Raw genomic sequence first — 24,030 nt, 5'->3', positions numbered from 1 at the left:
ACGCGGCCTTCTCAATTTTCAGAATAATTCCCGATATTCAGAAATGGCTTCGGTCATGCTTTTAGCTACCTATGATACTCTTCCGCAGGCATATGACTGCAGATGTTGGTACGCCACTCAATTTTGACCAAGCACCAATATTAGGAATGTGATCAATGATGGTCTAAGGAGGAGTTATATCTTCAAGGCGATCTTAAGCAAAAACAAAGCAACAAATAGCGCAAATATTTTTTAACGTTATAAGGCAACAAAACACACAGGACAGCGTGTGAAGTTTATCACATATTTAAGCCGCTTTAGTTGGACAGTTTAGCTTAGGAGCTATTATTTTCCCTGTAGATTATATTGCTTTACTTCCTCCTAAATTCAGAGAAAAAGAGAAAAGTGTATAACAGTGTTTTCAGAGAAAATTGTATAACAGCTGTGTCTTACCAGTACTCACATACGGGGCAGGAACCTGGAGGCTTACGAAAAGGGTTCTACTTAAATTGAGGACGACGCAACGAGCTATGGAAAGAAGAATGATAGGTGTAACGTTAAGGGATAAGAAAAGAGCAGACTGGGTGAGGGAACAAACGCGAGGTAATGACATCTTAGTTGAAATCAAGAAAAAGAAATGGGCATGGGCAGGGCATGTAATGAGGAGGGAAGATAACCGATGGTGAATAAAGGGAAAATCAGACATCCACCCACTCGTAGCAATTGCTACAAAGGAAACCCATACACGGATGCCTCGAAAGAAAAGCCTCATAGTTGAAGAAAAATTCGTCCTGGTCCGGGACTCGAACCCGGGAACACCGCCTTTCCGGTGCAGCCGCTCTACCATCTGAGCAGGCAGGACCTTGCGCAGTTCTTCACGCACAATGGCCCTGATGGTCTCTTGCAGGTCGTCGGAGCCCAGTCCTTGGATGGCGTACAGCGGTGTGAGCCCCTCGCGGTTATATTGCCGGGTGCGCATCTCCAGAGTTTTCTCGATCGTCGATGCCTCTGCAGAAAACTCAGCTACGGTCTTTGGCGGGTTGCGAATAAGTCCGGCGAAAAGTTCTTGCTTGACGCCCCGCATTAGGAAGCGGACTTTTTCTCCTCCGACATTTCCGTGTCGGCGTGCCGGAAAAGACGGGCCATCTCCTCCGTGAAGATCGCGATCGTCTCGTTTGGCAGCTGCACTCTGGTTTCTAGTAGTGCTTGGGCTCGCTCTTTTCGCACGACGCTTGTAAACGTTTGCAAGATGCCGCTTCGGAACAGATCCCACGCCGTTAAGGTGACTTCTCGATTTTTGAACCAGGTCCTGGCGGCGTCTTCCAATGTGAAATAGACTTGCCGCAGCTTGTCGTCGCTGTCCCAACTGTTAAACCTAGCGACCCTCTCGTACGTCTCCCGCCAGCTTTCCGGGTCCTCAAATGTGGAACCGCGGAACGTCGGTGGCTCCCTGGGCTACTGCAGAGCTATTGGGGCTGCTCCGGCTGCCATTGGGGCTGTCTTCTTGGTCGTCTCTGGACGAACTTCTCTGACGATCTTCTTGGTCGTCTCTGGTAGAATTCCGTGTTCCGGGGGCAGCTGCTGTAGCCGGTGGCTTGCTCGATGTTCCGGGACGGCGCTGGTGTTGTCTTTGCGGTCCGGGCTTGAATTACGGCTTGTCGGGGGCGTCCGGTACATGATCGTAAAGCGCCTCCACCAGACATCACGTGGTGGTGACGTTGAATAACACAGGGGCAATACTGTAAACGACAAAACTAACTTTTATTGGGCGAACCTGTGCCCACAAAACAGGCTACACTTATAGCACAACGATAGCGGCGAACACGGTCGGCGATCGTCGAAAGTCTGATCAGTGGGTCAAGTGCGTCGGTTTTTATAGATCAGTCGTCGAATGTTCCAGATGAACCGCTGGGACCCACGTGTCTTCCACAAAGGTCTACACTATTCGCGTCGCGCATATATGCAATAAGATTACACAAGTTGCAGTGAAAGACAGTGGACGGAACCATCAATAACATTCCAGAAACTTCTTTGACACGCAGACGCGCCCGCCGTGGTTGCTTAGTGGCTATGGTGTTAGGCTGCTGAGCACGAGGTCGCGGGATCGAATCCCGGCCACGGCGGCCGCATTTCGATGGGGGCGAAATGCGAAAACACCCGTGTACTTAGACTTAGGTGCACGTTAAAGTACCCCAGGTGGTCTAAATTTCCGGAGTCCTCCACTAAGGCGTGCCTCATAATCAGAAAGTGGTTTTGGCAAGTAAAACCCCATAATTTAATTATTTTTTTTACATGCAGGCACGTCCTGCGCTGTGCGATAACATTTGTTAGGCGGCGAAACGTGGTCGCCCGATAAAGATAAGTACACGTGTCAATATACTATTGTACTGTTTCAACGGCTGCAAGGTAATGCAGGGCTGACAAACGACCTTTTAGTGGAACCCGCATTTGGTAAAATTTTGTACTCTGCCTGTACGTCATTCCCTTAATCATTCCTAACCTCGACGTGGGAAAGAAAAACGATACCAGGCACATCGAAGAAATTGATATCAACGTACATCCACTTCTATTGGCTGCACTTCTAGAGCCGCACATTGACATCTGTCTTGGCAGCTGCTCTTCTCGCTTTGTGTGCAGAGAAGCATGGAGTGCCGGTGTGCGGCCGCGGTCGTAGTCTGGAAGCTCACAAATACTGGCAGTTGTGGTATCATGTGCGCCAGGTTTGCCGATCTGTGTTGCCCAGTCCTCCTCTTCGGTCCACACACACATATATATATATATATATATATATATATATATATATATATATATATATATATATATATATATATATATATATATATATGAATGCAGGAGAACACAGTCAACGCCTTTTCAGCTGTTGCGCAAGAGTGCAGACATGTCCAGGTGACACATACGGTCTCAGGTGAATCCATCTGGTTCGGAGGACGTTGTTGGCCAGGTCTATCGGGTCTCGGTGTTAGACGACTGCGCCATAGCAACAAAGGTAAGCGGAGCGTTGAGTTTACTTCCTCTTCACACTCCCACTGTATTTCTACCCAGTCCGCTCAATCAGTGTCTTTATTTACAACATCACAATGAACATATAATCGTAATTGCGTAAAATGTAATCCATATCGTAATGAAGTTAATAATGAAAAATTAAATTATGGGGTTTTACGTGCCAAAACCACTTTATGAGGCACGCCGTAGTGGGGGACTCCAGAAATTTCAACCACCTGGGGTTCTTTAGCGTGCACCTAAATCTAAGTACATGGGTGTTTTCGCATTTCGCCCCCGTCGAAATGTGGCCGCCGTGGCCGGGATTCGATCCCGCGACCTCGTGCTCAGCAGCCTAACACCATAGTCACTGAGCAACAATGGCGGGTAAGTTAATAATGATTGTCGCTGGAAAACATTACATCTATTTACATGATGTGACAGATCGAGAGTTTCCTTTCATAAAGTAAGCTTTGACGACCATGTCTGTTATGCAAATACAAAACACCATTAGCTTTTTGACAGCTGTGGTTTCCGTATTTTGATGTATAAATATACTTTCAAATCCTTCAACACCTTGTAAATCCTTCAGTACCTTCCTACAAATCTCCACGGTCTTTTTCGTTTCCAATTCGTTGTCTGTTGCTCCCACTTTCTTTTTGATGACTCTTGGTCGTATATTTCCACTTTCAATTGCCCTGTACTTGAAAGACAAAGACTAGAAAGTGCAAGCGCTTGTAAGCTTGTCCATCAGCTTGACAAGCGCTTGTCCTGTCTAGTCTTTCTCGTTCGTCCTTTTCGCGCTATGCTTGTAGTGTAACTATGTGTTGCCAACCAGCCCAAGCCTATTCCCTTCTGAATACCAAAACGAACCAGGACTCAGTTTAGACTCTCTATACAGCATATACCATAGCTTGCACGTCTTCGTAGAACATTTTTTTTTTCTGTCACATTGCATTGCTTTTTTCTGTCACATTGTCACATGCTTTTTTTTCGCTCAGAGCCCCCAATAACGCCTCAGTAAACACAGTTTTCTGCATAATATCGGCGTACTACGAGATAAAGCTGAGGAATACAAAGACAATATCAAGTAATATCGCGGTGATTTCGGGGAGGACTGATACAACTTATTGACCATTCAGGGTGTAGCCCACAGGGTTGTGTGCTTTGGATTGTGTGCTTTGTATCAATGGTGGCCGCACAGTTCGGAAGGCTCTTGGAGCATGTTCATGCCTTGAGTTAGGCGGGAGGTCGGATATTCTACCATGATTAAGAGGAAGCTTTAGCTCGAGTGCTCCTATCTAAATACATGTAAAAGGAGAATTCGTTTTTCTCGGCAACCAGGGCACCACATTTGACGAGGTTTGTTGCATTTAAAGGACAAACTTAAAATCTAGTGACTGATGGTTTCGAATTTTTTAGTTATGTTGTCAATTTTTTAATAAAAATTGGCAAAAATCCAAAATTTTCAAAAAACGAAACTATCAAGTTTACAACTCTGTAACTCAACCACTAAATAGGATAATACAATTCTGTGAATCGCATCTGATAGTACATCTAAAGCGGACAAAATTGATATGTTACACATGAATATAAAAAAAATTCATCATAGGGAAATACAACTTTTGCAAAACCGTTGTAACCAACGTAACCAATTCAGGTAATATGTAAAATGACATTGAATTTGTCCGCTTTGAATGATCTAATGGATGCCGTTTACAGAACCGCGATATCGGTTCTTGATGGAGAGCTATGAATTTGTAAACTTCGTGCTTCTATTTTTTTCAAACGGTCAAATATTTAAAATCGTTTTAGGAACATTCATGCCCTAAATCGAAATTCCGCTTCCAACAGTCACTAGAATTTAACTTTCTCTTTCAAATGCAACAAATTTCATCAAAAGCTGTCCAGGAGTTATCTCATAAAAACGTTTTTGCGTTTTACATGTATTTGAATAGGCCGCGTCGGAGTTAGGCCCGAGCTAAAGCTTCCTCTTAAGAAAGCTCTGGCTCGTGTTTCGAAGATCGCTAAACTTGAGGCTTTCTTGTGCGCCGGGCGATTCCTTCAGGCAGATCGATAGTGGTTCGGACAAAACATGGTTTGGGCAATTATGTCATATATATCCAACTCTGACACCACAAGAACAGAAGTGCGACTTTATGTGAAGAGACGCGTCAGGGAAATATTGTTCGACAGTTTCCTGATGAGAGGACATTTCAGGTCACATACACGCATAAAAAATTAATAACAGAAATATTACCTACAGCCTCTTCATTATACAACATATCTACGTGTCTAAAGAAATCGCAGTTTTCGTCCGAAAGGCGAAGCATTGATTTCGATACCAAATTAATGAACAGCTATACTAAAGAGGGACGGTAGTCTTATCGGCCTTAATAAGTTGTAAACGTAGGCATACTAACTAAATTAACATCACGCGTGAACAAGCAAACATGAATCCATCTCACTTGGTGACCGCGGAAACTCGCTGTGAAAATGCTGGAGTGAGTAAGCGCGGTGGCAGTAGCGAGCGAATTGACTTTCGTGCTGCCGCTCGCATCAACGCTAACTAACCGAAAACAAAGCGCTCGGCGGATTCTTCACAAGTCGCAGGTACCTTTCAAACACAGCGGCCGGGGAGCGCGCGGCTGACCACGCCACCCTGAGTAAAACAACCTCTACCCTCCTCCTGTTGCCTACCAATGGCGGATTTTGCTCCCGTCGCAGATGGCTTTCAAGATACCGCGGTCCGGGTGGCCACGCGCCGACGTTCGGGCTGCCCAGAAAATAACACCATCCCTCCCTCCCCTCCCCCCTCAGCATTGCGCGTCATGGAAGACGGCGCGCATGCTTCCTTCCGTGCGCAAGACTGAGCCGCGATCACCGGCTCACCCTCGCAAGCTCTCACTCACACATATAGCATACGCCGTGCAGCGACGGTTTTATCGTCCTTGGACTTCATGCGGAACCTCACAGCGACGGCTACGCCGATGGCAGAAATGTGCTTTGAGTGTCCATATAATTGCTATCGCAATAAAAGGAGAATATGCAGAGATCTCGAAGCCACAAGCGCTGATGTTTTGATAACCAGTAAGATTACAAAGAAGGCGCCAAATAAAGCAACAGACGAAGGAAGGCGACACGAGACAACCACGTAGGCTCCTTCCTTTGGCCGTTGTTTTATTTGATGCCTTCGTTGTAATCATGCATAACCAACTCGCCCACCAGCACGTGCTCAGGTAACCAGTAAGAGCTTTTCACGCCTTTTTATTGCGGCCTTTCTACGATCAAGTTCATCTTGATCGTCAAAAAAATACAAAAAAACGGAAAAGAATATATTGTGCTTCGACGCAAAAAAATAATAGTACGGCATGAAAAAAACTGAAATGTTTGCATCCGGGCACTTCGAGCACTAGGAAGCAATTTGGTGCCCAAAAGACAGGAACTTGCGACTGCATTAACGTAAAAGGAGCAAACAAAAAAAAGTTATAGAATTTTTCGTGCAGCTACATGTCAACGTTGGAGCTGCGCGGCACGGTGGCAACAAAAACCGCCTTGGTTCCGGCATTTCTTTATTTTTTCCTTATCATTGGGCAACAGTCCGTAAGCTCCTCTGGATGTGTATACAGTAGATCGAATGAAATGAGAGGTGATCGAGGAGAAGGCACTGCGGGAGAGTGATTGGAGTCGCATTGCGAGGAAAGCGACGACGAGTGAGTGGACTGAAAAGAGACGGTTACAAAGCAATCTGCGGAGCCTCTTATTGCGAAACGGTTCTCCAAGCAGTCGTTTCCTCCTTTTACTTTCTTCAAGTTTACGTCCTTTCCATGCTCCTTTGTGGCGAGCGTGGGCCCGCGCGCTTACACGAGAAAGAGGGCCCATAATTCAGCATTGACATCGCGTGGTAAGCTCTGTCGAAGCAATTCGAATGCCTCAGCATTTCGCTGTAAAGCGTGCACGCACAAACATGCACACACTGGTTCGCGAAAGCGCACAACTTTTTCCTTCTGGGTATAGCGCAGCGGTTCGGTTTGCTTTGAGGACTGCTTTAAGAACAAATAATGAGTAATATACACAAATAAATAAACGTAAGAGTTACAGGAGGCCCCAGGAAATTGCTCCATTCAGTACAAGCAGAGGAAGTTCATTTGAAAGTTGGGTTTTCGCTGTAGCCTCCTTTCCGTTTCGCCACAACGCATTCTATTGTTGTTGTTTTTTCGTTTGTTTTTTGCACTTGTCTAGATAGGTCTCCGTGTAAACACCGGAAGACCCTTTGTATCGGGAATGCCATTGGTCACTTTTTGTGCGCTTACTGCATCCTGCGATTCTTGTTCGTTTTCGAGCACACTGTTGCTTTCACTTAGGTTGCCCCTTTTGAGCGCCAGCTTTTATTTCGTCGACGAAGGCACCCTTGGAACTGAACAAAAGAAGATATACGACGAACAGTTGCCCTAACTCGAAAAGAAAACGGGCGCTTGCAGCACACTTTGGTCCGCGCTTGCGCCACGCATTTCCAAACCAATATATACAAGTTCCAAGAGGCTGGCCGTTATTTTACTTCATCCCTACTCATTTCATTCTTTTTTTTGCTTGCCTGTTTCCTTCTTTCTCTGGGAAAGTGATTCGCAACACTTGAACTGAGCGAGTCCGTGCGATACATGAGGACGTGAGCGAACACTGTTAAAAGCGTCCCACCTTCAACGCCACCGACGTGATTTATTTCAGCATCAGACGGTGTTGAGGCAAGTTTACAGCAGAGGAAACAAACATCACTAGAGTTTTCATTTCAATTGAGAAGCTCTCGTGCGTCATTCTACATTTGCCACTTTAATATGTATGCGTGCTTGCGCCATCTGTTCAACTTTTTTTTCACAATACGTTGCCAGCTGTTCAAGCAACGCCAGGTATCAAAGCTCTCCGCCCGTCAACATTGCATAACCGCGTGCTTGCAACAACAAAGGATAATGTTATTCATCGTGACGACGAAGAAGTCGCTATTGCCACATTTCGCGTCGAAGCTGTCCATGCATTTATGGCGTTCATAATAAGAAATTGTCATTATCCCCTCGACATTAGAAAACATCCGTTCTTTAAAACAGACACTCCAGATGACCGTGCAGGAGGCTATGAAGACACGCAGAGCCGGCAAGTCAGTGGCACATAGCCACTCGGGGGTATTGGCGGCTATGAGCCCACATGTCCCACGCGGATCTTTTTCACAATCTATTTTTATGTTGACTATAAAAATACGTTTAAAGGGACACTAAAGGCTAATATTAAGTCAACGTGGACTGTTGCAAATACCGTCCCAGAAACCTCGAAACGCTTGTTTCGTGCCAAGAAGATACTTATTTTAAGAGAATATGCGTTCTAAAGCGTCCGCGTGCCTCTATAGCGCAGTTCAAATTGCCCGCCCTCAGATCGAGGAGTGCTGACGTCATGGTCTCATAGTGACGTTGCGCCATCGGTGAGTAGAACGGCGTCCGCAGACGGCGCTACGGCTTTTCTGCGCAAAACACAAACGTGCGGCCAGAAACAGAGCCAAGACAGAGCCGACAGCAGTGCAAAAGCGGAAGTGTGGTGGCTAGCGGAAGGAGAAGCGCGCGACGATAAGCTGGTTCATCATTCTATGACGCAAACTTCGACGTTCGTCGCAATGGACTCTGACAACACATTGGCTCGCGATGTTGGGCTCGACTTCAGCGATTTAAGCACTGATGAGCACGACCTGCTGCTGAGGGCTCGCGCTGCAGGCATCGTTGCGTACTACTACGACGGCGGCCTCGACACCGGCTCTCCGGAGCGCGAAAGCAACGAGGAACTCCAGCGATGCGACTTCGGGCGACGAAAACCATCTGGACATGCCGTCGCGACTCTCAAGCACGGACTGGTACGTACAGATGCTTCTTATTACGTGCTGCATCGGGCGCTTAGAAACTTTACCTGGCATTCGCAATGCGTAGTTGAATCTAATCGAAACCTGCTCGCTTCCACTTTCCCGGCCAGCTATGACGCGGCATATCATTTTGTGTTTTAACGATCGAAAGCAGTTCAGGGCCAAGCCCTAAATAAGCAGGGTGCTTGTGAGTCCTATGACCTATGAGTCGAGCTGTCAACAGTGCGAGAAGCAACATTGCGAATTACGTGTGTAATCTGTACCGGCTTCTTAGACTGAACAACTTTATCGTTATCTTATGGTGCGTGCATTTCTGTTACTTTCACATTACACATTACAGATGTGAATGTGGGCACTGGCAGGTGCTCGCAAACTTCCTTGAGTGGGAGTGTCTGTGCTGTCACGAGATGGGTGCACCCGTAACTGTTGCCCAACCGCAGGGTTGCATCACGGAGCATCCGGACTTCAACGTTCTCTGTCTGAACATTGCCGCACTCCGTGTGGCGTACCTGGAACTTCGTTTATAGGGGCACACCATGGATGATGAAATGCACAAGTAAGTTCTTCGTTTGCACAACTTTCTTTGGACCAATGAAATAAACGTGCGTCCCTAGAACACATAGCTTATTCAACAAGCAAACACGTCAAATTTTTAAATGCTGTTCGCCTATTCTGGTTGTTTTGGAAGGGACAAACCGAGAACATGAAGAAAGATTTCTTTCAATATATTAACAGAATTAGCTTGAAAACACAGCAAGGTGAAGACTTCCAGTCGACAATTCTTTGCATCAGAAATGAAAATTTTGTGCATATCAACTCTCTAGCTGTGTATAGGGCAGGAGAGCATACATCAGGCACGTACCCAGGGAGGGGCTCGGGAGGGGGGCGGGTGCCCACCCCCCGGAATGAAGCGGCTTACTCCCCCCCTCCCCCCCCCCCTGCGCCTCCCGGCCACGCCACCACTCCTAAAGCGCCGCCAAATCAATCTCTAGACGTAACAGCTATTCGGTGATCAACACTGCGCTGCTGTTACACTATTATTATGGCCGAGGCATAGAAGCGATCGCTGATCGGGTCAAGGTAAAGGACACTAACTAAGAGTGTGAAACAGATTGATATTCTCCCAGCTAAAGAATGGCGGAATGTTTTCGCCGTTCTCATTATTTCGATGTTTGTTTCGAAATCTGAAAGTGCTGCCGCTAGAAAGGCCTCAATGATATATTTTCAAAGATCTACGTTTCCTAGTAATCCCTAAAAATTTCAAAATTGTAATCAAACCCTGCAATAACTGCTGAACCTAAAAGCAATATAAATGTCACCCATTACCTCGTCTGGTTTTTCACCGAAATGTAGAGTATTTTTCGTGGAAAAGTGGCAAGGGGAAACAAAAGTTGCAGAAATTGAGAAATTAAGCCGTTGTTTATGAAAATATTTATCGATGACAATCTTTTTTTATTTAAAAAGAAAGTAGAGAAAACGCCGCCGGAAGTGGAGAATGATTCCGTGTGTTTTGAATGGCACTTCTACAGTTACCAGTCGAGCCGCCCGACGTAGGCACTTATTTGCTGTGCCTATGTGGGCGCTTTTCTAACCTTCCACGGTGGGCGCAGTACGTCTAGAACCGCAGCGTCCTGTGCTCTACACGGTTGTACGGGACTAGCGGCCACGCATCATTACACAACTTCCCAAATAACAATACGGTCGGTATTGGCATAGAGTTTCCAACAATGCACTAAAGGGAACTCTGGCACTTCAATTGTTGAGCCACCATGGGAATGATGGGAAGTACATGGATTTGTCTTATCTTTGTGCTTGTGGATTTATTTATTACGCTTTGCGTGTATTCATTGTCATACATTTCAGCGCAATCTGTACTTTTTCAAGTGCAGGAGACGCTACGAATACAAACAATTGCTACTAATTACAACGGTTCAGCTTGTCGAGGTGGCCAAATTGAAACGCGCCTAGCGTCTCAAGGTACTGGCGTGCTCGAAATAAATTCATAAGGGCGTTGTCACGTGTCGGTGCATGCGACCACGGCATAATGGTTTCAATATCGGTTGTCTGTTCTTAGAGGTCCTGTGTTCGAATAGTACGGTCAGACAATTTTAATAATCTTCGTTTAATTACTAATTGTGCAGTAAATTGTTGAAAATGACGAGTTTGCAAAGCTGTATGAAGCCGCAGGAACGAAGTTTACTCAAATCTATGTACTTCCCATAATTCCCATGCCAGCTCAACCGCTCCATTCCGTCTCCCTTAGACACTACCGCCAGAGTTCCCTCTAGTAATTATTGCATGAAACTCTAGGGGCCTTAGTACTTCACTTGGTAGAACAGTAAACGAGGGACCCGGAAGAACTGTGATCGTTCTGCAAACATATCTTTCACTATAATTCACCCAGCGCTCCATAGAAAAACACTACAAGAAATCTTCATTTTAGATGTTCTTGGCTGTGTCCCTTTTGTGCCTCTTTCCTGCGCGAGTCAATGTGATGTGGTTCCTTGTTTGCCAATTAAATCAGAGGTGTATACCACAGGCGTACTTGTCAGATACACTTTGTTTCATTTTCGTTTTGTGGGTTGCGACGCCCCTTTATAGCAGGCGATGGGGAATTTTAGTGCTTGTACCAGTAAAAATAGGCCCGCCCCTGATTTTGCATAGAAAAGGTATCTCGCGGGTTGCCCCCCTCCCGAAAAAAAATTCTGGGTACGTGCCTGGCATAAATATAGTTTGATTAAGCTGATGCTCATCCAGGAGGCCGCAGGTACCATCGGGGACACAAGTTTATAATTTCTTGTTGTAAAGTTGATCTTCCAAGTGAATCCAGATGTTTCTTATGCTTTTAGTGCAATTCATATTGCATACAATTGTTACACCCAGGTAGTTACTTCTCTGGTGCACCTAATTTCAGCATTGGTTAACAAACAGCTGTGCATCAAAGCTATTGTCTCATTTATAATGGTCATGCACACTGTTTTATTAAAATTGGCATAGCGGCCTATCACACCCTTTCGAATTTTCAGGGTTTCGCTCAGCCATACTTAGTCGGTTTGTTTGTAGGCATCATTTTTCTATTCTTATGAGCCAGCGTTCCCATTGCAACATTCTGCCGCTAAACGTCTTGATGTGCACATACTGCATGACATATCCCAATAATAGCAAAGCTAATAGATGTTGAAACAGCTGTTTGCCAAACGATTTTATTCATTCATGCAGTGATAGAAGCAGTTCAGGATGGTTGAGAACTAAGAAGGAATCCCATACAGCAGATAAGTCTCTATGTATCTACAAGGACTATTGATCTAGAATGACTGCTACTTCTTAAAAATGGCAATTAGAAGGAATGCTAGATATACAAAACAAAAATAAAAATAAACAGTTGAGTATGCTCATTCATAAAGTAACGTAGCAAAACAGGTCAAGGTTCTTGCCTAAAAAATATCTTTGGGTTGAAAGTGTGGCAAAATAAGTGGCAACAAGATGTAGCGGATGGGTAGAAGAATAGGCAGCTCATGTTTTTTAAAAAAAATATTTATACACATCGTTAACATGGTGGATTCACTGACACCAATAGGAACCTCCTAATAGACCTGTGAGCAGAACAGTCATGTTATAGTAAACATACAAGCAATGAAAAACTGATATCACATTGGATTTGTACACTGGCTGTCGACTGCTACCTAATGTTAAAGTTGTGGCACATTATGTAAAGTAATATATGAGCAAGGAACTAGCCGCTTAAAAAGACATTTTAAATGTATTGCATTGAACATGGGACAGTTTGATGAAAAAAAATTGTAGCGAGAGAGCACCCCCTTCTAAGCTTGTGAAGTAAAGCCACCAAAGTCCTGCTGGCTGACGAATAGATTTACAACACTTAATTGTGCTTGTTTACTTTCTGTGCCTGGTAGGCAGTTATTTAACATGAGATGCAAGTTTAACTGAGGCCACAAAAAATTGTTTTTATAATATCAATAAAAAATGCTTGGGGACCATAGCCTGCAGCCTCTTGCACAGAGGCTACTCGCAGCATCAATCCATCCAACCAAGTGAAATGCCTTCAATTTACTGAATCTTTCCGTGCAAGTGTTGTAATATTCGCGGTGCTGATCGCATTCTCCAGATAAGATTGCCCCACTTGCCACGATATCGTCTTTTCTTTTCCCACTGCCTGATTGGCTGCTTAGCGCTCAAAAAGCGCGTCGCCGAACGAATAAACAGTCATTGTCTTCCTGGCGCTGCGTTGGTCGTTTGTTCCCTGGGCCGGTCGTCCTGCCGCCCTCGGCGTCTAGCCGTCGAATACGTAACAGTGTGTAATAATAGTTTTGTGTTTTTTTTCTTTACAGAAGGTACCGGCACACAGTGTACAGGCAATTTGTACGGTGGCTGTGGGGGCGGCTACGAACAGGCGAACGCTTTGTGTTGCCATCATGTGCTGCCGCAAAAATTGGGCGACATTCCTCACAGAAACACCTACAGGGTTCGAGCACCCACAGTCTTAGATGAAAAAAAAAATGGGGGAAGTGGTGCAGTGTCATCTATAAATCACAGTGCACATTTTTGCTCCTCATCAGATATCTAAAAACGTTATTCTTACCTGTCAGCAGGTATCACTAGTCATAAGGTTTTCAGTTTTTTAAAGCTAAAGTGCTGAGCAGTAAACATTCTGTATCCTTGTTGATGATGTGTTCCGTCACTTGAGACATAATGGAAATGTTAGTGGTGACTAGAATGCCAGCGATACGGCAGAGTAAGAAAAATCATGTGTGCATGCCTAACTCTTTCCTTATTATTATTTCTTTTTATAACATATACACAATTAATAGGAAAGGGAAAGCGAGGAGCAGGCTGGCAACTGCCACGGGAAGGGGTACAACGCCTGCCTACTCTTCAGAAGGAAGGTGACAGCAACACAGAAATGGAAGATAGGGAGGGGACAGGACATAGAAAATCAAGCAATTTGGCACATTGTTTACATGTTTCATCAGAACAGGAAATACTATTCTCTGCTGTTTGGCGGTTTGCTTTGTTTTGGCATCGTTTTCTAAAGCGACAGAACAAAGTAATTCTTTACAACCGCACTAACGGTGCACTCGCTCAAAGTGAAGCTGAATTTGTCTGTCTAACTAGCACATAAGGTAACATTTTTGTATCGTATGGGTAGCGGCTAGTACTTTTTGAAATCAAATGATCAATTTGAATATGAGCCCATTGTTAAGGGTCAGGAAAGAGTCAAGAAAATGCGTGATGGCGATCTGTGCACCACATCAGAACTTGAGGAACCATGCTTTGTGTGCAGCTACATTGTCTTCTCTTGGGCACTCACTGAAACTAAACTTGCCCGTCATCGATAAGAGCTACACTCCAAGCTTTAGTCATAGAAAAAGGGACTGAACAAGAGCGGACACTCAGCGAAAATTGGAAACAGGAAACACGTCACGCTATAGTATTAACATCGACGAATTGGGGTCGCGAGCATCGAAAAAAAAGAAGAATGTGAAATGAGATTAACAGAAATTGTCTTATTCTTTTTTATTCTTTCCCGGAAAAATTAAAAATATCTGCGTATAAGTTAAATTAAACTACGCGGCTTACTTCCGTTGCCTAGCGACAGGCGAACCGGCGAATGACGAGCCAGATGTTTGCGTCATTCGTCAGACACACCGCCGAAGCGCGTGAGACCGGCTGCGCATCTGAGCGTTGGACTGTTCGGGCACCCGTCTGCCTGTTTTTCTATTTTGGGATTTAGCCTGGTTTGGTGGCCTCCCGGCGAATTATTGCGTTCATTCGGAGCTTCGACATGGCAGCACTGCACTATTGGACTACGGCAAGGTGAGAAACTTTGTTCGACAGTTTGCGACGCACTTCAAGCAATTAGGCTTACTGCCCGGCAACTAGGCTAGACTTGTGACGCAGTTAACGAAAAACAGCGTGGCCGTCGTGGAGCAGATAATTTGAATTAAAGAATCGTACTGGGAGATGTTTGCGACGCTTCCTATAAGCCCAAATATTGTTTTAACTAATTTCGGTAGTTTTTGGGCACGCTAGTCGCACAGGGTGCTGTGACGCAGTTTTGCGTGTACAGAATTTTTCTGCGACAAGTTTTGCCGCTTTCTCTGACTGCCAACATTATTGAAACTAATTTCGTTACTTTTTCGGCTACCTATCGAGCGCAGTGGGTGCGCCTGGCGCTGTGACTCGGTTAGCGAAAATCAGCTGGGCCGTGGTGCGCGGTTTCGCGCTTTAATGCACTGGTAAGTTCATGGCGCTTTTCTTTCTCTGACGCCCAACATCGTTGAAAATTATATTCGATACTTTTATGTTATGAGGCCCGCTCGCCGCGCCTGTTGTGAGGCAGCGAAAAGCATGCTCGGCCGTGGTGACAGTCAGTTTGGCGCGTACTGAATCTTACTGCGACAAATTTGTCGCAATTTTTATATCCCCGCAACAATTTAAGCCTTCTTTCGGTACCCACGCTTGTCGAAAACGCGACGAGCAATCGTCAAGAGTGATAACACAGGAGTGCGTTGCTTGCGCCTGCAGAACGCACAAGTGATAAGCCAAGGAGCTCAAACGCCAGGAACTAGTAACTCGAAAATTCTGTCTTCTGAATGGCACCCCCGCATTTTTTCTTGAGTGCGAGTCGAAGGAATTCTGCGAGCGTCCAGCATGCTCTGGTTGAGAGCCTGTGTTGTGGCCACCTCTGTGTATTGGTAGCGTACTATCGCGTCGGTTGTAGCCAAGTTCGCAAAACGCGCCGTTGCCCGCGCATTCGTACTATTAAAGTGCAGGAAATAAGTATTGGGAAGAGGGGAATTCTTGGAATTAGAATGTGTTTGTGGTATGTACGGTATTGCTTGGGATGAGTCGGGTATTTTCTACGCCGTGTGTGTAAATACGAACTGCTTTTGTTTGTAATGCCACCCACTCACCACTTTCGCACGCTTCGCCTCTACAGGCATTATTCTTAGATGTTAATACCAAAATAACGGTTGTAATTTTTTCAGCTCACGTCGTCTGGTGAAGCTTCCTGCGGAAACTACTGCTGCTTACCTGGTGCCACAACGCTGGATGAATGCACAAAAAGCCCGCGACGACCATTTACAAAGAATAAAATAAACTTTAATTTTTCCACATTTCACAAGGTGTCTTGCGTCTTTATGAAATTGCGCGTAGCACATATTCTATGGAGGCTTGTGAAGATCGTTCGCAATCAATTTTACTTAATAAAATAATTTGCAAATAAATATTATATAAAAAATAAATATTTAAATAAATATTTGATGCAAAAGCAAAAAAAAAAACGGAGCTGGCGTGACGCGCACCAGCTAGAATTCAAAACGCGCGCGCACAAAACCGAAACCGGAAGTGTGCTTCAGGTTTAACATCCACTGCTTGGTGCGCTGCGGTCAATTCGGCCGCTGGGCTCTATGGGAGTGTCCGCTCTTGTTGTAGTCCTTTCTCTATGGTTTAGTACGCTCGTGGTCGTTCGCTTCTTCACAACAAATCACTGTGAAGTCGCGAACAGCTCGCCTAAACTGCACCTTCCGCTTTTAGCGCGCGCTGTGCGCAGTCACTCTTAACAAGATTAGCCTTGTTCTACGCAACACAGGCTGTGCGCGCTTACGAAGAAATGCTTCTGCGATAAGCGCGGCGAACAGACGCATCGTTGGAGCTACTGTTATTTCGGTCCGCATAAAGCAAACATACCGCAATAAGGTAGATAGACGTAGCCCCAAACACGGAACTAATCGGTACACAGGATGCGGATCGAGCATAAGCAGGACTAATGCAAGTCTGCCCTGAGAGAGTACGCGCAGTAGGTGCGCAAAAGTGCTCGCGTACGGTTATCGGCGCCTGGTCGTCGTACCCAGTTACGACCAACAAGGAAAACGCATTTGCGGCGCCACTCACGCCCTTCCTCGAAGGCTCTCGATACGTTCCACGCTTTACGGTATTGGAAGAGGCTGTATAGGAAACAAAAACACCCCGGGCTTCCTAACAAGCACCCTTTAAGATTATTGAAGAGGAAAAATGTTTCTTTGCACGCGTCCATCTTTATTTTAGGTTTATAAAGTGAAAGTTCGACCGAGTTCCGCTTAGACGCATGTTTTTCCTTATAAAAAATGGCAAATATTACACTCTGTGAAGGTGCAATGGCAGCGAAAGCTGACGACAGTCAAAGCTCTCAAACAAAAAGCAAAATGCTTTCGCTGCCATTCCATCTTCACAGAACGTCCTTGTGTAGATACAGTAAATAAACCGATATTCATCGTTCTCGATGAGAAGCAGTCCTTCCCTTCAACAACATCCTGAGCGTGGATAAGTTGGACGACGTCATGGGACAGCTACCATCCAATTCATGTCTGACTCCGATCTTAACAACTGGTTACGTACGGTGGGATTGACCTCCGAATCCTTACGAGGCTTAGTTACAGCTAAAGAAATGTGAACAAATTTCGGACCCTTTCATCTCCCAAGGGGCACACGTCTGAGGCTTACAGTTTCGTCTAAGCATATCGGTGCGAATGTTCACGCAACAAGTCGAGCACACAGCACTGCCTCATCTCGAAGCTGTGGAAGAGTTAAAGGATAGGCGTATAAGCCATCTAGCAGGCAGCAGATCGCGCCGACCTTTTGCGGTGGCTTAGTGGCTCTTGCATACTGATGCTTAGCGCGGGTCACCGGTTCGGTTCAAGATTACGGGTATCCCTTTTAGGCGAGCAAGAGATGCAATATAGTTCATATAATGACCTTGGGGAGTACGTGAAAGAGTACCTGGTGGTCAAAATTATTCCCGATCCATCCACTGCGGAGCCTTTCAAATCCCTTGTGTCTATTTAAGACGTTAAACATTTCAATCAATCTGGCTGGCGCATCAAGTATCTGCTTATAGAATCGTTAATTTCACTTCGCTCACTACCCGAACATATGTGCATTTTCACGAACGTAGAAAAAAATGGCGTTAGTTGCCTTTCTCTCACTGCCTCTTCCCGTTTTATTACATGCTTACGGGGAAATTTTACTTTTGAGAGTGCAACGAACGCACAGGGTCTACCCAATATTAAGGAACATAGAACCTATGCCGCGCAGGAAATGGCGCATCGAGAACCTGTCATTTACATCGACGAAAAATTCTGGCGCACTCACGCATTAGTATATTGTGCAGCTATCGGAAAAGCAGGACGAAGTTACATATATTCTACAAGCGGAACAGAAAGTGTGGATGATCCGGTACTGCACTTCAACTGCACTGACAAGTGACCTTCAGTTAAAATTGAAAAAACCCGCTGTAGTTGCTTATGGCCTTAGCGTTGCGCTGCCATGCACAAGGTCGAAATGCCCCCATCGAAATTTGGCCTCGGCGCCCGCATTTCGTTTGGAGAGAAGTGCGAAAACGCCCATGTACAGTGAATTGGGTGCTCGTCTAAGAATCACATGTGGTCGAAATTATTCGTGCGTCCTGCACTACGGCGTGCTTCATAATCATATCGTGATTCCGGCACATAAAACTACAGATATTAATTTTCATTTTTAAAATCGAAAACTGTCATTTACCTGTGTGCCAACAAGCATTGTTCGTACAACTTGGCGTCACCGCAGAACGCCTCCTCCATTCTGCGTGATGCCGCGTTAGCACTTTTGTACGCCGGTGCAGTGTTTCGCTCGCTTTTGACTGAAACTTCTTTGATGGACTGCATGCTTGGCGCTTAGGCTTGGGCGTGCCACATGATACATGTTCGACATAATAGACTTTAAGAACACCGCCTGCTACCACTGTGTAGTATGGGTGGTTTACTTAGTTTTTTGCTTCTCTCTCTCTTTTTTTTTATCTTCCCTGACGCTCTCTATATATTTCATCCTCGTATCCTATGCTAAGACACATCGCTTTCTGGGTGTAAACATTGATCGCAACCTCTCGTGAAGCCCTCACTGCGTCTACCTAAAGAAGAAATTAGTTACCATTGCTCAGGTGTTTAAATTTCTCTGCCGGTGAAACTGGGGTACACCATTCCTTTCTGTGGTGCAGCGCTACAGGGTACTGTTTCTCGGACTCCTACGTTACAGTCTACCAGTGTTGTCAAATGCATGCAAGACGAACTTTCGCGCTTTGGAGAGTGTCAGGCATAAGTTAACGCCTGGTACGCTTGCTTCAGCGGGCGGAAGGAACACACGAACGCATGGCGCAGCACACACAACATTCATTCAATATGGACTTTTAAGAACAGGAAAACACGGTAACATTCTACTTATTGCACACGGCATGCGTCCTCCCTTACTAAGCTTTCCGCTCACACTACCGCGTTTACAAACGTCTGTGCGGCGATAGTCTATTCGCTGTAGTAGTAGTGCTCACAGTACCGGTTCTGTTCGACGCGGGTATCGGCGTCCCCCGGTCTGTGGTCCGTCGATGCGATCTGGTCGTCGTCAGTCGTTGTTAGTGTCCGGCGTCACCGATGCCCCGGCCGACGTGACGAAGGCACGGTCGCAGAGCGGGGCTCGTGCCGGCTGGCGCTCCCGGTGCGCGCCGGCCCAGCGTAGTTCTCTGGATGGGACGGTGACTGGCTGTAGCCAGCCTCCGCGCGTCTACGTTCAGCGGCACAAACGCTGACGTGTCCTGGCAGGTAGGTCCGGGCCAGCGGTAGTTCCGGGGACGCCGGACATCTGCTCGCCGAGCCTGGTACTCGGGCGGGACGTCGATGCGTCGCCTAGAAACTGGGGCAGGACCCAGAGAGGCGATCTCCGGCCGTCTTCTCCTGTAACGCTGCGCCCTGGCCGCCACGTCCTTCCGTGCGCGCGCCCCTTCTCCAAGTTGGCGGCTCCACGCGCTCGCTTCACTCCTTCTTCCTCGTCTTCTTTCTTTCTTTACGCTTGTCACTCCTGACAGAGAGCATACAAGGTCAAGCCCTACGCACGTGCTTAGGGCTGCCTCGGTGCACGTCAACAGCAGCAACAATTGCTATCCCTGGGGACCATATGATCCAGACACACGTAGCTGTCGACTCTCTCAAAGCGTACATTCGCCATCTGTCAAGGATCCCTGACCATCATTTGGCCTGCCTACCAGCTGAGAGACCTAAGCGACCTTTTCAAGAGTGATTAATGCTCATCAAGAGTGCGTACCGTCATATTTTACACCGGTGACGAAGCCTTCATCTCCCCTGTGATGTATACGACAGCCTCAAGTGAATTTTGCTATTCCTGGAATTGCAAAAAAGTCAAATCATCCATCGCTGACTCTGAAGCAACTTACGCTCCTAATACTGCACCAGACGTATCATGACCGCATACATATATATACCGATGGTTCGACCTCACGTACCAGCTCAACTGCCGCGTTCGTCGTTCATGCCAAGATTACAGTTAAATTCAAATTGTCGCACACGACTACATCTATATCGGTAGAACTTGCAGCTCTCCATGCCGCTATGACGTACGTCACCGAAGAGTCAACAGAGAAATGGGTCGTATTTTGTGACTCTAAGGCAGCCCTGCACAGCATCAAGTCTGCATTACGTCACATAACTTACGAGCAGATGACATCTGACAACAGGGAAGTGCACCACCATGCTCTGGAAAGAGGGCACAATATCATATTTCAATAGATTCCTGCTCACTGTCTCATCGTCGGCAACAACCTAGCTGACAAGGCTGCCCGGTGTGCCCACGAAGATACCAAGACGCGTCCAACACCTATGGCGAGGTCGGACGCTGCCAGAGGACTTCGCCAACTGGCGCGCACGAAGTCCGAAGATCTCTGGATTTCAAGTGGCTTCAATTGCAGATTACGTAAACTGGACCCCACGCTACGGCTACAACTGCCATCTAGCCTTTCCCGCGGCGAAGCAACCTTGCTGTACCGCTTGTGGCTGGGAGTGACGTTCACGAACGCATACTCCTATCGTTTGGGAATGGCTGAGAGCCCGATGTGCGATTCCTGTGGGTGCGAGGAGACCATCGAACACCTATTGTGTACCTGCCCCCGCTACGATGTACAACGCCTCTCTCTGCGGGAAACATTACACCGACTGGACTTAAGACCGTTCACCGAGTCAAAGATACTCGGACCGTGGACACACCCGTCACTGGCACGAAAAGCGAATCGCGCATTAGTGCAATACTTGAAGTGCACCGGTTTAAGAGGCCGTTTATAGTGTCCCGGTGCATAGTGTCCCGCCCACATGCACTCAGTGCTCACTCTCTCTCTGTTTTTCCTCTTTCTATTCCCCCTTCCCCCACCCCCAGTGTAGGGTAGCAAACCGGATGCTCCTCTGGGTGACCTCCCTGCCTTTCCTGTCCTTGCTTTCTCTCTCTCTATCTCTTTCTCTCATCCTCGTATAAAGGGGGTACGAGGATGAGTTTTGGTTCCCTATTGTGCGCAAGGAAAATAGGCCCTTGCGCACAGTAGGCAACCAAAACTACTACTTGTTAACGTCCCTACCTTTCTATACACCCTTTCTCTCTCTCTATCATTCTATCTCCCTGTCATGCCACTAGCCCTTTTTTTTCGACGTAGTATGATTAGTTCCGCTCTCTCCGTGTCTAAAACACTGCGTTGGACCCACACAAGAGAGGCCTTCCCTAAGGAAACCAACGAGGCATGAATTCGCTTGCCACACGACACAACGAGCGATTGGCCGGCGTGCAGAAGCACCTCTGTCTGCCAACTTGGGACCGGTCATCAAAGCAAGCGCACTGACGAGCCTCGCACGCTGTCCTCTGTTTTCCAGCGTGGTGTGTCAGCAGCAGAAAGAGCGGGAAGGTGCGTGAGATGCTAGCGCACGCTCAAGGGGCTCTGTGTGCGGCATCCGCTAAGCTAGCGTCGCAATTAGTGCCCCACGCCCTTCGGCCGCAGCTGATGAGCTGCCTCCCCCGAACACCCGGAGGCGCAGGCAGAAGGTGATGGAGTTGGGAACGCGCTCGATCGCGCCGACTTCAAAGTGCGTCGCTCTGTTCAAACTTGATGGTAACGAGCCTGGCGGAAGTGAAAACCGGCGGACCCTGGTAACAAGGTGAACTTGCGAGCACAGGAGTTGATTGGCTATACACGCGTGGCACCTAGTATATTGCCTGATACAGCATTCCGGAATAATAAATGGAAATAAGACCACCTATAACTATGGCCCACGAGATATGGTGTAAATGAATAGTGCTATTTTCTTCTCCTTTATTTTATTCCCCGAGCCATATGGAGGGTTAACTTTCGAAGTCACGTATGTGTCATTCAATTGCGGTGCATTGATGTTTGTAATCAATGAACCGCAGTTCATTCTAAACAAGGCATTTCAAACAAGGTTTCAAATGTGTCAGCACTCGTAGTCGCAGAGGTACTAACACTCTTTAGAGGCAGAGATATGTAAAAGAGACATGTGTCACAGCCTGTATATAGAGCCATAACACTTGAAGAAAATGTCCCTATGAAGCCAACATTTAACGAAGCCAAGAGAAGCATAAAAGAAGTTATTTGTTGTTTTAATTCAAGTGCAGAAATGGAATGACAAATTGACGATGAAAATGTCCATAAAGAAGACAACCTACCGCCGATGAAAGCCAAACCCACAACCTCCGCATTACGCGTGCGTTGCCCTATCAATTATGCTACTGCGACGGCTATTCCCTCGTCTATTTTGTTGGGTATCTATGCATGTCTATAAGATCTAATCCAGGGAGTATTAGGGGCCTACTATGTAGGAGCATAGGAGCGGATGTGGGACATCCTTTTCACCAATGGTGTTACATAGCGCAAGGTGACGCCATCGGTCAAATCAGGCGCAATGCGGAAATTGTCCTACCAGTGGTAAGTTGTGTTTTCATCCACTTTGATTTCCCTTCAGCTCATCGTTTCTACACTTCAATTAAAAAGTACCTATAAGTTCCCTATGTTGTAGCTTGGCTTCAATATCTGTTGGCTTCATGTGATTGTGACAAACACAAATCCAGCTGCTCGGTTTGCTTTCATCTCGTTCATTAGAGAAAACCAGGAATGTCAAGCCCATCTGCGATCCACTACGTTATTTGATCACTCGTGCCGTTATTCTTCTACTTGTTCTACCATTCAGCTGCTTCCGCGCTCGTGGGAGTTGAAATGACTGTCCGTGGTTCTTCGCGCACTCTTTTATCCTGTTTTGGATGCACATGTGCGAAGCGTCTCAAGGGGAGCTCCGACTAGAGCGTAGCAGTGGTAGCAAACAGCAGTTGCAACATAACGCTCACATGAGATCTGCGCATTTTGGCATTGCCTAATGCGTCTTCACTTTTTACCACCTTATAATCCCTTTCTCGCACTAAGCCTTTGAAGCGCGAAACTGAGCTTGGATGGACCACACCAAACATGGCGGGGAGCGGTTGGGATGCAGGAACACGAAATGCAGTCGTGGAAAGTGAAGCTTTCCGTTGTAGATCGACGGAATACTTGAACAAAGCTAGCCTTTTTTACTCTGTGACCACCTAATATTCCAGTGTAAGCTCCACCAACAAAATTCACCTGTTTTGTGCTCCTCCATGCTACAAAACGCAGTTGCCGAGAGTCACCTGAAATGAAATAATTTCTACCTTGCCGTGACGTGGTTGTAGTGAGCTAGTGTAATTGGCTGACACATCTAACAATTCTCTCTAAGTTGGAAAGCGTTGAATTTTCAGCTTCATTTTCAGGTTGTCACAAGCAATAGATCAGCTTCGGCGATAAAACTACTTATGGCGTTCCCGCTAACATTAGCCAGGCTCTTCAGTGAAAAAAAATATATTATTTGAAGAACACAGTGCAAAGTCCAATTATAAGACCTACGGTGTTCCGTTGTCAGACGTCTGACGACCAAGCACCGTAGGTCATATATGCAGACTTTGCATCGTGTTTTGGTAACATATTTTTTTTTCGTTGAACAGCTTGACTAACGTTAGCTGGGATACACGGTAAAATGTTCGCTGCAGTACTCAGAGGCTTCTCTAGAAGGAATTATACCAGACTTCGTCGAGGTTAGCCTCGTTATCATTAAGTTACTCCAACCTTCATTCCTTTGTAGGGCTGGCTAAATTGAAATGTCTACTCTTAAATTATTCCAGTATTACGCGGACTCGCGAAACTACCAGAAAAAGAAAGGTTCTCTAGACACGATGGAGTTCACAGCTCGCACGTTGAAGTATTGTCTAGGACG

The 24,030-nt window shown here is 46.3% G+C and overlaps 1 long non-coding RNA gene across 2 annotated transcripts in view; it reads right to left on the bottom strand.

Moving 5' to 3' along the window:
* Positions 1 to 19,663, bottom strand: part of LOC135920054 (uncharacterized) — a 50,021-nt gene extending 30,358 nt beyond the window's left edge. For both annotated transcript variants that reach the window (XR_010570147.2, XR_011509785.1), the window contains exon 1: positions 19,241 to 19,663. This is a non-coding gene — a long non-coding RNA (uncharacterized lncRNA). The remainder of the gene's footprint in view (positions 1 to 19,240) is intronic.
* Positions 19,664 to 24,030: the final 4,367 nt, after the last annotated feature.

Source organism: Dermacentor albipictus, unplaced genomic scaffold (assembly GCF_038994185.2).
Source record: "Dermacentor albipictus isolate Rhodes 1998 colony unplaced genomic scaffold, USDA_Dalb.pri_finalv2 scaffold_20, whole genome shotgun sequence".
Lineage (NCBI taxonomy): Eukaryota > Metazoa > Arthropoda > Arachnida > Ixodida > Ixodidae > Dermacentor > Dermacentor albipictus.
The sequence above is the reverse complement of the archived record's forward strand: the minus strand, read 5'-3'. Positions and strand labels throughout refer to the sequence as shown.